Source organism: Carcharhinus amblyrhynchos, chromosome 12, assembly GCF_965287045.1.
Source record: "Carcharhinus amblyrhynchos chromosome 12, sCarAmb.v2.hapA, whole genome shotgun sequence".
NCBI classification, from domain to species: domain Eukaryota; kingdom Metazoa; phylum Chordata; class Chondrichthyes; order Carcharhiniformes; family Carcharhinidae; genus Carcharhinus; species Carcharhinus amblyrhynchos.
Window position 1 is genome coordinate 77,303,100 of NC_137335.1, and position 15,185 is coordinate 77,318,284.

General features: G+C 46.3%; 1 protein-coding gene across 4 annotated transcripts in view; it reads left to right on the forward strand.

Moving 5' to 3' along the window:
• The window catches only part of smyd3 (SET and MYND domain containing 3), a 664,143-nt gene that overhangs the window by 22,784 nt on the left and 626,174 nt on the right, over positions 1–15,185 (forward strand). The window contains exon 1 of one of the 4 annotated variants that reach the window (XM_080200785.1): positions 14,033–14,340. The exons of the other annotated variants lie outside the window; for them this stretch is intronic. The gene's annotated coding sequence lies outside the window, so the exon portion shown is untranslated. Of the gene's footprint in view, positions 1–14,032; positions 14,341–15,185 lie in introns of those variants that run through there. 4 annotated transcript variants of the gene reach the window in all.

Genomic DNA, 15,185 nt, shown 5'->3' on the forward strand with positions numbered 1-15,185 from the left:
CTCACACTACCCCCCCCCCCCCAAGCCCTGTTTCCAGGATTAATCCTCCGTTTGACTCATTTTTGGCAGAGGGTTGGAAACAGGTCACACGTCTGCTGCATTCTGATCCGCTGTCTGGAACACGGGTCATGAGAGAGCGAGAGTGATGCAACATTTAAAAGCTGTTTTTAAATCGCCACTTTGCCCTGCATGAAGCTTTTAATAAAAATGGCTTTAACTTGTCAGGCTGAGGTGCTAAATATTTATTTAGAGATGAGTTCTGTGAGCAGCCCTACCATTTGAATGTTAATGATCACCCAGGCTCTGTTCCAGATTGTGCAGATGGTGGAAATTTATCCTCACTTATTTTTTTCACTATACTTTTATTTTCTTGGGGACATTTCGCTCAGTACAGTTCTGAGAGCTCACTCGCTGAATCCCAAAGCAGCATACTGGGGACAGCTCACGCAGTCTATCTCAACTCCTGAGCGCTGGAATATCTGACCCAGTACATCTTCCCATGTGGACATCCCACTCAGTTCATTTGTCAGCGTGGTGTCCAAGGTCAGTAAGGCACCAAACACCAATCTCTAGCGTCCACTAGCACAGATCCCTCGGACACTGTAGTCAGTACATCTCCCAGCACCAATTCCTGGCATTATCCGCTCTGTAGACTTTTCTCTAACACACGATTTATGCTGGGACACTTACCAATACGTTGCCCAATACCTATGCTCGGGCACTGTCTTGTGAGGAAAGGTTGAACAGGCTAGGCCTATATCCATTGGAATTTTGAAGAATGAGAGGTGATCTTATTGCTAACCACCGTGCTGCCCATGGTTTGGCTTTTAAGGCTGAGTTAAATAGACTCAAGGGGGTTTGAGCGGTTGGATGCTGAAAGGATATCTCTCTTGTTGGAGACACTGGAACTCGAGGGTCAGAGTTTAAAAATAAGGGCTCTTCTATTTAAGATGGAGATGAGAGTTCTTTTTCCTTCAAAGGGCTGTTAGTCTTTGGAATTCTCTTCTCCAGAGAGCTGTGGAGGATGGCTCATTGAATATTTTTAACAAGAAAAGTTTATTTTTTAGCTGCACGTAAGCTTACATTAACGCTGCAATGAAGTTACTGTGAAAATCCCCTAGTCACCACACTCCGGCGCCGTTCGGGTTACACTGAGGGAGAATTTAGCATGGCCCAACGCATCTAACCAGCATGTCTTTGGACTGTGGGAGGAAACCGGAGCACCTGGAGGAAACCCACACAGACACGGGGAGAACATGCAAACTCCACACAGAAACTCGAACCAAGCCGGGAATCGAACCCAGGTCTCTGGCGCTGTGAGGCAGCAGTGCTAACAACTGTGTCTCCATGCTACCCACGGTGAGGCTTTTAAGGCTGAGTTAAATAGACTCTTGTATGACAAGGGAGTGAAAGGGTATTGGGGGTGCAGAGTTTGGGGCAGGGTGGGGGGTTTGCAGTTAGACATGAGTAGATGTAAACAGTGTGTTAATTATATTGTTATGATGCTCAGGTGAAGTGTATTACTTAATTAAATATTCTGAGTTAGCCGAGTGGTCTAGGTCACTGAACTGGTATTTCACATCCCTAGCACAATCCTTTGACCTTCTAGGCTTGAATCTCACAAGTTTTGATGGTCAGATTGAATTTGGGTTCAATAAAATCGTCCTTTTCAAATTTAAAAAGAAATTATTTATTAGTGTTGCAAGTAGGCTTACATTTACTGTGAAAATCCCCTGGTTGCCACACTCTGGTGCTTGTTTGGGTACACTGAGGGAGAATTTAGCACGGCCAATGCGCCTATAACCAGCATGTCTTCTGGACTGTGGGAGGAAACCATAGCACCCGGAGGAAACCGATGCGGGCATGGGGAGAACGTGCAAACTCTGCACAGACAGTGACCCAAGCCGGGAATCGAACCCGGGTCCCTGGTGCTGTGAGGCAGCAGTGCTAACCACTGTGCCACCATGCTGTCCCGTCCTGTCTTGTGGCTGGCATGGGTGGGCTGAAAATTTTAAAATGGGGACAAATGACACACTGAGCCTGGGGGCAGGAGCAATGAGACTGAATAAAGCCAATAAACCTCTCTCAGTAAAGAAACACTCCGAGTTTGGAGTTCACAAACTGGCTTGGATTCTGTTAACAGTCGAGGCCACAGTCCAATCAGCTATAATCTTATTAAATGGCCATAAACAAAACAAACCAAACACTCGGATTTATTACTTGACACAGAGGATTGAAATGTAGAGCAGTTATGCTAAACCTGTCGTGAACCCTTGGTTAGATCCCACTTGGAATACTGTGTACAATTCGAGTCACTACCTCACAAAATAGGCATAGAGATAGTGAAGAGGGTGTAAAACGTTGTACTAGGTAAGATACCAGAAACATGCAGGGTCTATCTTTCAGGAGAGGATGAACAGTCTGGGTCTCTTTTCTCGTAAGGGCAAGGTAAAGAGCAAATAGTGATCCTTAAAATTTGGAAAGGTTGGATACAGAGAAAATGTTTCCTCTTGTGACTAACTAGGGCATCTCTGGAGTCATCAATATAAGGTAGTCACCAAGGAATCCAATAGCGAATTCAGAGGAAACTTCTTTACCTAAAGAGTGATGAGAATGTGGAACTCACTCCCATAGCGAGTGGTTGAAGTGAATAGTTATCGAGGAGAAACCAGTTAAACGTATGAGAGAGGTAGGAATAGAGAATTATGATGATATGTTTAGGTGAGAGAAGACTCGCGAGGAGCATAGATGCCAGTATGGACCAGATGGGCCGAAGGGCCTGTTTCTGTGTCATATATCCAATGTACTGTCTAGAAGTAGAATGTGTCACTGCTGTGAGCTTGATGTTTAACTATTGAGCAGCTGGATGAAGGAGCAGTATGGTGAGGGAAGAAACTTCAACATGGAGATGTGTAAACCTGCCTGTTCGGGTACACTGAGGGAGAATTTAGCATGGCCAATGCACCTAATCCCTAGGGGATTTTCACAATAACGTCATTGCTGTGTTAATGTAAGCCTACTTGTGACACTAATAAATAAAACTTAAATGTGAGCTGCTGGTGGTAGACAATTTGCCATTGTTAAATGAAGCTAAGCATTAACACACCCTTTGCTAGAAAAATGACATAGATACATTTCTTAAAGGCACAGTATCGTCACAGATCCCAGAGCTGTCCAGGAAATGTGTGGGAGCACTCTGAACTTGATTCACCCAACCTTATCATCTCCCTGAACCATAATACAGAGAGAAAAGTCAAATGTTCCAACGATTTTTGAAGAATAAGATTCTGGTTAGTTGGTCAATCTTTGGAGGCTAATTTCAGAAGACATAGAAGGACATGTTAACAGGGTTAAAAAGGGGTGGGTGGATTCTTGTGCTTTCTTTATTCTTGCGCTGGATGTGGGCCTTGCTGGCTAGGTCAGCATTTTTTGCACATCCCTAATTGCCCCTTTGAGAAGATGGTGAGAGCCGCCTTCTTGAACCGCTGCAGTCCATGTGGTGTAGCTACATGCGTGGGATGGAATCTTCCCCCAGAAAACTTCCGGCAAGAATATTGTAGTGATCTGCACCGGTTCGTAACATGCCCTCAACCATCTGGAGGTTTTGATGGCCTCCAAGACCCCCAGTGTGGCCATTGTGCATGGTTTCTGCTAGTGGAGACCAGTAGTAATTCTCACTGTTTCTAGTGCTACGCCTGAAGGCCAGAAGATCCCAGGAGCTGGGAGAATCTGGCATCAAACAGGCTATGAATATTTAAATATTACTTTAACTATGCTAATCGGGCTTGCACCCTTTCTAGATGTGATCCGGTTTGCGGCGTTGAGGAGGGATCGGAATGATTACAAACTGTTTGGCACAAGAATGGAACAGACTTTTTTAGGCTGGCACACTATTCCCTGGGATTGGTGTAATCTGTGCCGGGGGCAGTGAGATCGGAGAATCACTCCAACAGTGCTGTTAGGGAGGGAGTCCTGGGAATTGAATATAAAAGTAGGGAGGTCTTGCTGCAGCTGTATAGGGCATTGGTGAGGCCGCAGCTGGAGTACTGTGTGCAGTTTTGGGCGCCGCACCTGCGCAAGGATATTTTGGCCCTGGAGGGAGTGCAGAGGAGGTTTACTAGGCTGATACCGGAGTTGAGGAGATTGAGCTATGAGGAGAGGCTGAATAAACTAGGCTTGTACTTGTTAGAGTTTAGAAGAATGAGGGGAGATCTCATTGAGACGTATAAGATGATGAATGGGATGGATAGGATAGAGGTGGAGAGACTCTTCCCGCTCAAAAAAGACAGTAGGACTAGGGGGCACAGCCTCAAGATAAAGGGGAGGCGGTTTAGAACGGAGTTGAGGAGGAACTTCTTCACTCAAAGGGTGGTGAATCTCTGGAATTCTCTGCCCGTTGAAGTGGTGGAGGCTGCCTCGCTAAATATTTTTAAGAAGTGGGTTGATGGGTTCTTGATAAGAGAGGGGATTAAGGGTTATGGGGAGAGGGCGGGAAAGTGGAACTGAGCCACCAGCCATGATCTTATTGAATGGCGGGGCAGGCTCGAAGGGCTAGATGGCCTACTCCTGCTCCTATTTCTTATGTTCTTATGAATTTGACCTAGTGACGGTGAAGGAATGGTGCTTTATTTCCAAGTCAGGATGGTGAGTCTCTTGGAGGAGAGTTACAGGTGGTGGTGCTCCCTTGTATTTGCCGCCCTTGTCTCTCTAGATGTAGAGGTGGGGGATTTGGAAGGTGCTGTCAATGGAGCCTTGCTGAGTTACTGCAGTGCACTTGTGTATAAGTGTGTGTGGCATAAATGCTAGGCAGAGGTGCGAATGACCTCTTTCTGTGCCTTATGTAACTGTGTAAGAGACTGATTTTTGTAATGACCAAAGAGATCCAGAAGAAGGACCAGTCTGTTTCCTGGAAGTTGAAACTGGCCCTTGCCTCTGGAGCCACGCACAAGAGATGGTTGACATCTGACCAACTAGAATTATAGAATTCCTACAGTGCAGAAGGAAGCCATTTGGCCCATTGAGTCTGCACCAACCACGATCCCACCCAGGCCCTATCCCCCTTAACACCATCTGTTTACCTTGCTAGTTCCCCCTAACACTAACCTACACATCTTGGGACACTAAGGGGCAATTTAGCATGGTCAATCCACCTAACGTGCACATCTTTGGAGCGTGGCAGGAAATCGGAGCACCCGGCGGAAACCCATGCAGACACGGGGAGAATGTGCAAACTCCACACAGACAGTGACCCGAGGCTGGAACTGAACCCGGTCCCTGATGCTGTGAGGCTTTTGCTGGAATTGTTCAATTCTGGAAATCCAGCTGGTGAAGGATGATACTGGAACCAGTCTCTTCTCGGTTTTGTATTTATTTGCAATATTTCACTCTACAAGCATATCCCTCCTAACTCAACTGTTTCAGTCAATGCCTCGACAAGTGCTCTCATGAAACACCAGTTAAGGTTCTCTACCTGCATGTGGTTGATATTAACACCTACCCAGGTAGGATTGATGTCCGTAGACTGAGTTCGGAGTATTGATGGCAGCAAAAGCATGATCGAGAGCCTCTTTGACCCCCGCCTGCCCCCAAAGAGCATGGCTCTCAAAACCAAGACGTTCTCCAATCCCATTGGTGCAGAGACGTTGCCAAAAAAATGACCGTGCGGCTTTGACAGGAACTGACTTTTTCTTGAAAGTCGAGATGGGGAATGTTTTTGGAGCAATCATTTTTGAAAATTATTAAGTTCATGTGTGAGAAATTTCTGGAAAACGAGATTGCAATCGTAATGGCAGTCGCAATGGCACGCTTCATTAGCCGAGCTGTTTTAAACTGGATTTCTGTGGAGGGGAGTTGTGACTCGCAGGAAGAAATGAGAAGCGGTGATTAGTTTAATGTTTACGGGTGAATTTGCGTCCAGCTATCAGGGTCATTTTCTGTTACCCAATTATTTTTTGAGAGTGGGCGGGGGGGGGGGAGGGGGCGGTGGTGGGGAGAACTTAAAATAAAAAAGTGAAGTAATGCTGATTATTGTGTAGCGAGCAGGCTGCTTCATTCCTCGAGGGGTGACATGGTGGTACAGTAGTGTTGTTCCCCTGGTTCTTCTGCTTCATGCCCGTGTCTCAAGAGAACAAACAAGAGGTTGAATGGCACTCTGGTTGGCCATTTTGTCGCCCTTTTTGTGTAGGTGGGACTGCATCATTTACCTTTTTTAGCATCCCCTTCTTGTGGCTCAGTGGGCAGCACTCTTGTCTTAGAGTCCTCCCTCCACAGGCTGGAGAGCACACAAGCCTGGGCTGATCCTGGGCCGTCAGCTGCCATCGGCCGTGCTGTGATTCAAGGATGATGTCTACTCGGGTTGGTGGGTTTCTGGCAGGGGTCTTCATGTGACTGAACAGGCTGTCAGTGGGATTTCCCACTAAAGTCACCCCATGCCGCTGTGAAACCCGCGGGTGGTGGGGTGGGGGCTGCCAATGGGCTCAGAGAATCCCACCGGCCTAAACGGCCAGAGAATTCCACCCCAGGGTCTCCCAGTGGCACAGTGGTTAGCACTGCTGCCTCACAGCGCCAGGGACCCAGGTTCAATTCTGGGCTTGAGTCACCGTCTGTGTGAAGTTTGCACGTTCTCCCTGTGCCTGTGTAGGTTTCCTCTGAGTGCTCCAGTTTCCTCCTACAGTCCAAACATGTGCTGGTTAGGTGGATTGGCCACGCTAAATTGTCCCAAGTGCCAGGGGGATTAGCAGGGTAAATATGTGGGATTATGGGAATTGAATCTAGGTGGGATTGTGTTCGGTGCAGACTCGATGGGCTGAATGGCTTCCTTCTGCACTGCAGGGAATTCTATGATTCGCAACCTACAGATCATTGGACACATGGGGCAGGATGTCCCATGAGGTAGTGGGATCTGGAGTTCAGGATTTGCTTGCTTTTATTTGCCCCTCATCATTAAGGCATTATGATCAAAAGTGTGATGTGGCTTGGTGGACAAGTTTCCACCATTTTGACCTGTTCACTCGAAGGCAAACAGACCCAGTGAGATGTCGAGGTATTGCCGGACCCTGAAAGATGAATGTGGAATGAGCCTGGACTGGCCGACTCAGTCAAGATTTTAGAAATATATATCGAAAAAGAAAAGAGAAAACGACCCTCAGAAGTAGGAGCTGCGATGTTGTGCTTGAGGAAAGAATGAAACTTAAAGGCAGTCGATGTGGAGTGTTCTGAAGAAAGAACGCGGAGAGACCACAGAACAGTGTTTTGGTTGAACAGGGAAAAATGTCCCAGGGGCTGCAGGACCCTTCCCGAGAGCATGGGAGAATGAAGAGGCTGAGATTGCGGGGCTCCCGATCTCCCTGCCCCCTTTTACTAAATCCATCATAATCCCAAAAAAAAAGTTTATTTATTAGTGTCACAAGCAGGCTTGCATTAACACCGCAATGAAGTTATTGTGAAAATCCCCTGGTCGCCACGCTCCAGCGCCTGTTCGGGTACACTGAGGGAGAATTTAGCACGGTCAATCCACCTAACCTGCATGTCCTTGAGACTGTGGGAGGAAACCGGAGCATTCAGAGGAAATCCACGCAGATACAGGGAGAATGTGCAAACTCCATACAAACAGTGACCCAAGCCGGGAATTGAACCCGGGTCCCTGGTGCTGTGAGACAGCAGTGCTAACCACTGTTGCTCCTGCCTCCCTCTGTTAGATCTCCCCCCTCAACCTCCTTTGATCTCATGCCAAACAAACTGGCTGTTCTGAGGAGCCGTTCCCTCACCGTGGACTGGGTGAGGAATGCGATGGGACTAGTTTGCTGAGAGGACCTGAATGGACTTCGAGATTGACCAGAGAGAGAGAGAACAGATCAATTTGGAAACTCAAACAACCAATAAAACGCCAGGAGCAATAACAAATGCGTGTCCAAATCAGCTGATCTTTGGGGGGATGCGGAGAGGGTGGGGTGGGATGTGGGGGGGGTTGGGGGTAGTAGAAGGAACGCTGGTAATAGAAGATATCCCTCCTTTTACTACCTCTGCTCAACAAACTCTCCTGACCCCTCCCTTAGCAGACCTGTGTTTAGCAATGCAAGACAAATGGCCCCTACGCTGATGAAGACATGAAAATGTGGGCATGTTTATAATGCACAGTGGAAGCACTGTTACAATTCTATCAGCGCTGAGTTGAAAAGGCCGGGAAGCTGCGGTTATTGGAGAGACTGCGACGCTCTCCAAGGGTTCATTCTTGTCAGTATTGCATGAAAAAGCTATTTTCCGCAGTGCAGCTCTGGGGAGAATCGCACGAATCACATCAAGAAATTTAAAATTACTTGGGGGTGAAAAATACCACTGGAATTTAATTTTTATGAAAATCATTAAAATTTATAAGTCTCTGGTTGGGGCTGGTGATGCAAATATTTAGCTGAGGAATGAAATCAATTCAGTGGGAGACAGTGAGTAGCAAATGAGGATAATTGGGAGGAAGTGTGAGGTTAGTCAGAAGCGTTACCTATGGGAGACCATTTAATGTAGACCTGGAGTGCTGCCTTATTGTGAAACTTGCATTCAGTTTAATCTATGTTGGATTGTTTTGTGATTTCGGGGTTGATTGTGGTTGCAAACTGAAGTGAAACTCTCTCTTTAAAGCCTTTGTTTCATCACTCCAGCTTCATTTTCCCCCCTCCCTCGCCCCCGCACTCTTCCACGGCCCAGATAGGCCTGGAGTGGCAGGCAGTTAGGGTTGTGGGATTGGCCTTGTCTGAATCTGTCTGAGGCGGGCCCTCAAAGGCAAGGAGCTTTCTTTTCTAAATACACATAATTTTTCTTTTTTGTTGCTCATCCCTAGTTGTCCTCAGGATATGTGTGTCAAACCACACGGTGTGGTATTGGAGTCACGTGCACACCCCTTGGAGTGTGGTACGCATCTTCCCTGAAGAATGTGAGTGAATCAGTTGGTGGTTATGATGAAAGAGACTTTGTGTATTTCTTCTGTCTCTCGTGCCAACTTGCAAATTTGTCAGATTAATTGAACTCAATCTTTTCTCCATTGGGACTTCTTTCTCTGGAGTTTAGGAGGCTTAGGGGTAATCTTATAGAGGTCAATAAAATAACGAGAGGCACGGATCAGCTAGATAGTCAATATCTTTTCCCAAAGGTAGGGGAGTCTAAAACTAGAGGGCATAGGTTTAAGGTGAGAGGGGAGAGATGCAGAAGTGTCCAGAAGGGCAATTTTTTCACCAGAGGGTGTTGAGTGTCTGGAACTCGCTGCTAGAGGTAGTAGTAGAGGCGGGTATAATCTTGTCTTTTAGACAGTTACATGGGTAAAATGGCTATAGAGGGATATGGGCCAAATACAGGCAATTGGGACTAGCTCAGTGGTTTAAAAAAAGGGGCAGCATGGACAAGTTGGGCTGAAGGGCCTGTTTCCATGCTGTAAACCTCTGTGACTCTATGATTTGCAGCATGGTTGGGACTTGAAATCGTGATCTCTGAATCAGCTATCGGGTACCCTAACAATTGGACCATCATCTGGGCCTCCTCGTGGTGTTTTCAGTTTATGGTTGCTGAAAACCTTACCTTAGAAGGGCAAAACCCCGAGTCTTTTCAACCATCAGCAACAGGGAGGGTGACATAGGAGCAGTGTTACTGCACCAGTAAACCAAAGGCGCAGGCTAATGCCCTGAGGCAAGGGTTCAGGTCTCCACAGCGGTTAGTAGAATGTAAATTCAATAAATTTATAGATCTTGAATTTAAAGCTAGTCTCCTTATGATAACTGTGTAACCAGTGGATTGTTGTACAAACCAGTTCATTGGTGTCCTTTGGTTGAGGAAATCTGCCACCCTTACTTAGTCTGGCCTACATGAGACCGAGGGGGATGGGCAGATTGCGTCTCTATAACTAAGGCCCCAGACAGACAAGGGTTGGCCAACAAGAAGGCGTGCGTTGCTGAGGAGGTGTTTCCACTCTTTGTCTAGCCATTAGTTTAAGGCAGAGATTGACAACAAGAAAGTAACTCCTGTGTGTCCTTAGGGATGATCTAATTTGACGATATTGGTGGTTTGAGTGGTGGGTTTCCCTAGGTCGAGACCAGTGAGCTTTTGCAATCTCTGATCATGTTGGCGGGGCAAGAAGATCCCATCTGCATGAGGGCTGGAAAATTCCAGCCTTGGGCATAAAATCTGGGCTGACCGTACACCAACCTGTTTGGGACTGAGGGGGGAAGTTGGGCTGCATCAGAGCTGCCACCCTGTGGGTGAGACGTCCTCTCGATGAGCATCACAAAAAGAACAGATTATCAGGTCTTTTTACATTCTTGTTTATGGGAGCTCACAGCGTATAGATTGGCTGACTTGTTTATGACAGTGCAGCAGTGCCTACTCTTCAGATGATGCTTAATTTGGTTGTATAATCTTTCGGGGTGTTTGGTCATAGGAAGGCGCGACATAAATGCAAGTTTTGTTTGGGGTCGATTCTTTCAAAAAATCAAATTGATTGTAAAAGGCTTTGAAGGGTGGGGGTGGATTGGGTCCTGAGATCGTGCAAGGTGCTATGTGAGTGCAACTTTTTTTTCCCTTCTCTGTAATTTTCCAAGCCACGAGACTGCCTCTTGTTTCCATTCAGGTGGATAGGATTCTGAGTAAGGCGCTGGAAGTTGCAATGTTGTGCGTGTTGTTGGATCAGTCCTGGAACACCCCTGGTCTGTACACATCGCACTCCCTGCAGTCTGGAGGATCCACAAACCAGGCAGTGCTTTGGTGTTCACTCGTGAGCAGGGATGGGAATTTGCCCTTGCTGCTGTTCTGCACCAAGGTGCTGTGGGAGGACTGTCAAAGATTACTGTGATCCCACAATTAAACAATCCCATGGATTGCCAGTGGCAGGTGGAAATAGCAATCAGTTGTTGCAATTTCTGAACACTGGCCAGAATTTTCCAGCTGTTCATGCCAGCGGGATCTTTTGGTTCCATCAACAGCACACTCTGCGCTGAATACACCCAATGCCCCTTGTTGGCTTTTTTTCATACTTTACTCTTTCGTGGGATTTAGGCCAGCATGTATTGTCCATCCCTAATTGCCCTTGAGAGATGGTAGTGAGCCACCACCTTGAACTGCTGCAGTCTCTGTGGGATAGGTACATCTACTGTGCTGCTAGGGAAGGAGTTCCAAGATTTTGAGCCAGTGACAGTGAAGGAGCAGAATGGTGAGTGACTTGGAGGGGAACTTGCAGTTGGTGGTGTTCCCATTAATCTGCTGCCCTGGCCCTTCTAGGTGGTAGAGGTGCTGTTCGAAGGAACATTGGTGAGTTGCTGGAATGCACCTTGAAGGTGGTACGCACGGTTGCCACTGTGCATTGTGGTGGAGGGAGGGAATCTGGAGGTGGTGGGTAGGGTGTCAGTCAAGGAGGCTGCTTTGTCCTGGATTGTGCTGAGCTGCTTGAGTGTTGTCAGAGTGCACTCATCCAGGCCAGTGGAGAATGTTCCATCACAGTCCCAACTTGTGCCTTGTAGATGGTGGACAGGCTTTGTGGGGGGTCAGGAGATGAGTTACTTGCTCTTGTAGTCACGGTATGTAGATGACTGGTCCTGTTCAGTTTCTGGTCAATGGTAACAATGGTTCTGATTGAAAAGATGTTGCCTGTTTGGATACGAGTTTGGACATGTTAATTTTCTCCACTTCTTGCTCTCTTACCCCCATCCTTACCTCCAAAATATTATGGCTGCTGTTGTTTCTATCTGATTGCATGCAGCATTGAGATTGAACACTGTCACAAAGCAGTTTTTATTACTGTGCCTACAAAACAGGTGTAACATTTCCCAAAACAGATGATGTACCCTTCTGATATGAGCAGAAGAATGTGCAACAATATTGTAAGCACTCATCATGCTGTAAACATATAAAGTTCAGTGAGTGGTGAGGATTGAAAAGCATTGCTGCCTCTATACTTGACTATTCTAACACACCCCTGGCTGCCCTTCCCAATCTTGACCCTCAAACGTGAGGTCAACTCTGCTCTTGTCTTAACTTGTACCAAACCCCCGTTCCCCTAACACCCGAGCCAAACAATGTCTCACTTCTAAAAATTCTCATCCTTATTTTCAAATCACTTCATGGCCTCGCTTTCTCTCTCTCTCTCTCTCTCTATCTCTAACCTGATCCACCCCATGACCCCCTGATCTCTGTGTTCATCTATTTTTGCCTTCTTGTGCGTAGCCAATTAACCGTTCCACTTTGTGCTCTCACATTCAGTTCCCTAGGACATAGGAATTAGTAGCAGAAGTAGGCAAATTCACCCCTGCTCCGCCATTCAATCAGGTCATGGCTGATCTTTCCCTGGTCTCAGATCCACCTTCCCACCTGTTCCCCATATTCCCTAATTGTTTTTTAAATTAGAATGAAAATCCCCTAAGGCTTTAGAATCTCACCCCGCCCTCTCCCCCCAACGCTTTGGTTGTCTACCTCTTTCCCCCACTCCTCCCATTCTTTTAGACAATCTTTAAAACCTACTCTCTGACCTAACGTTTCCTGTGTGGTTCAGTGTAATTGTTTTATAATTAATGCATCCTGGGGTGTTTTATTACTTTAAAGGTGTAAGATAATGTAAGTTGTGGATAATTTCAAAACTAAATGATCTTGTGTGTTTGCATGTGCTTATCATCCATCTTGGAAATCTTGTCCCCAAAGCCATTACTAATGTGCCTCAGGATATTCCTTCCCAAAGCCCTGGTGGTTATGACGGTCCTGTGATTGTTTGGTTGGATGGGCAAGCTAAGCCACCAGTATGGTGTCTTGTGTTTCGGTTGGTTTGTTTAGATTGGCATTTTGGCACCCTCTGGGCATTTTGTACTGTAGTTACTGTGATATTCTGGCGTGGGTGTGATGGTTTAATAGGAGTGGACTTTGCGGATTGTTCTGGAATACTGGCCTATTTCTGCTTAACGTCTAAGTGGTCAGTCCCACTTTGTGAAACGTTTCAAGGTGCAGTTACAGAAGAAGAAATATGGAATTTCTTTCACCTTTGGAAAATGTTTTGGGATGTCACAAATCACATGCCAGTCAGTGAAGCGCTGTTGAAGTGTTGTCATAATTACATTGAAGGAAAATGCAGCAGTAAATTCATGCATAACCCACTCCCCACTCCCCACCCCCCACCCCCCACTCCCCACTCCCCACTCCCCACCAAAAAATGGCTGAGAGATAAGTGACAAGCCCGCTTGTTTCTTGTGATGTTGGTGGATGTTGGTGGTGATGGATGGTTATTGGCCAGGACTCCGGGGAGAGCTCTCCTAGCTGCTGCTCTTTGAATAGCAACATTGAAACTTCTACACCCGCCTCAGAGTGCAGCAGCTTAATGACTCATACGAATGGCAGCATGTTTGGCAGTGCTACACTGCTCTAGTGAACCAGAAGCAACCTGTCACATTGGTAGAAGTGCATCTCACTCAGCCAACACTGACACACAGGTGAATTTTGTGTGGTTGTATAAAAGATAGAGTGCTGGAAAATGTGATTGGAAGAGATAAGCACTTGATGGCTGGCATGTACATGATAGAATGGGTTGAAGGGCCTCTTCCCATGCTGTAATACTCTATGATTCTATGACCTTAAGGTTCAGTTGGTCCACTACTGGTGGAAATGTGTTACCAGCTGCAAGGTAGACTGCAGTAACACACCAAGGCTCCTTCAACAACACCTTCCAAACCTGCTACCTCCAAGAAGGACAAAGGCAGCTGACCTATGGGACCATCACCACCTGCAAGTTCCCCAGCATCCTGAATTGGAACCATATCGCCATTCCTGCATTGGCGCCAGGTCAAAATCCTGGAACTCCCTCCTTTTAATAGCACTGTGAGCGTATCTACACTTCAGGGAGTGCAGCGGCTCAAGAAGGCAGCTCACCACCACCTTCTTGAGAGCAATTAGAGATGGGCTATAAATGCTGGTCTAGGCTATATAATGCCTGATGTAATTCTGAGTTTGGCAGAAGCCTGTATTGCAGCCTTTGGCCTGAACACCACGTGAGCGTAACATTCTGGTACATTAAGCAGGATCGTTAATATGTGGACCTCTGAGAGATGTTAAAAGGCGGAACGGTTATGTTTTTTAAAAACAAAATGGTTTGCTTGGAAAGGTATCCTCTATCTCCTCTCCCAAAAGATCAAAAAATCTACCAAGCAGGAGTGGAGTGTATTTGCAGTCTTGACATCTCTGCTAAGCGAATCACTGGACGGATGCCAACAACATTGGAGTTTCTGTCACTGGGGTTTTAAGCTGCTGGGGAGAAAAGTAAATATTGAAATCAACTTCAAATCCTCTACTTAAATTAAAACTTGAAGATGGATCAAGGACTGTTCTAAGGTCAGTGACCCCTACATTTGTTGCTCATTAGTTATCCCAGGCACAGCCCTGCTTGTTCACCCATTGGAAATGTTTTTAAGGCAGAATAATGCTTTGGGAACGCTGTCCAAGAATAACAATTGAAGAATTCACTTACAGCTTTTTCACGGAGGAATGTAGCTCCGTTTACTTTGATGCAGTCTTCAGTGCAACCTCCGTTTTATAAAAAATCCTCTTGTCAACTTTTATCATATTGAGGATTTCATCTGGTTCTTGTAAACCAGGAATTAAATTGGCCAGAACGTAATCTGATGAAGGGGATTTTTTTTTAATGATTTAAGAACAATGCAAATCGTTCCAATCTTGTAAAAATTCATAAAATATGTGACGCTGTTTATAATGCCATACATCATGGAAGGATAGAAAATCTTTCTCTTGTATATTTAAAATAACAAGCTCCTTGCACTGGCCAATGTCCTGGTGTGGAATGTTCTCTTCATTTCAGTGTCACTGGTAAGCAGGCCCTTGCATCCGCTACGATTGAGAGCACCTTCTCCTGCTGCTTGGCAATTAGGCAGTCAATACCACCCTACAGAAGCCACAGCAGATGAGCCCCCCATCTGTTCATTGGTTACCAGAGCATTTCCGCCTGTATGTCTCACTCTCTCTCTTTCTCTCTTGGTCTTGTTGACGGCAATGTTGAAAGACGTGAAGATGTCTGGACTGAGCTGTAGATGGGGAGGGAATGGTTGAATGATTGCCTCTTTCAGAGTCCTCTGGTTCTCAGTGGTGGCATGTGGTGGAGCTTTTCATCTGGTTTCTATTTGAAATGCTTTACCTGTGAGTATGGTGAGGATAGATTCAAT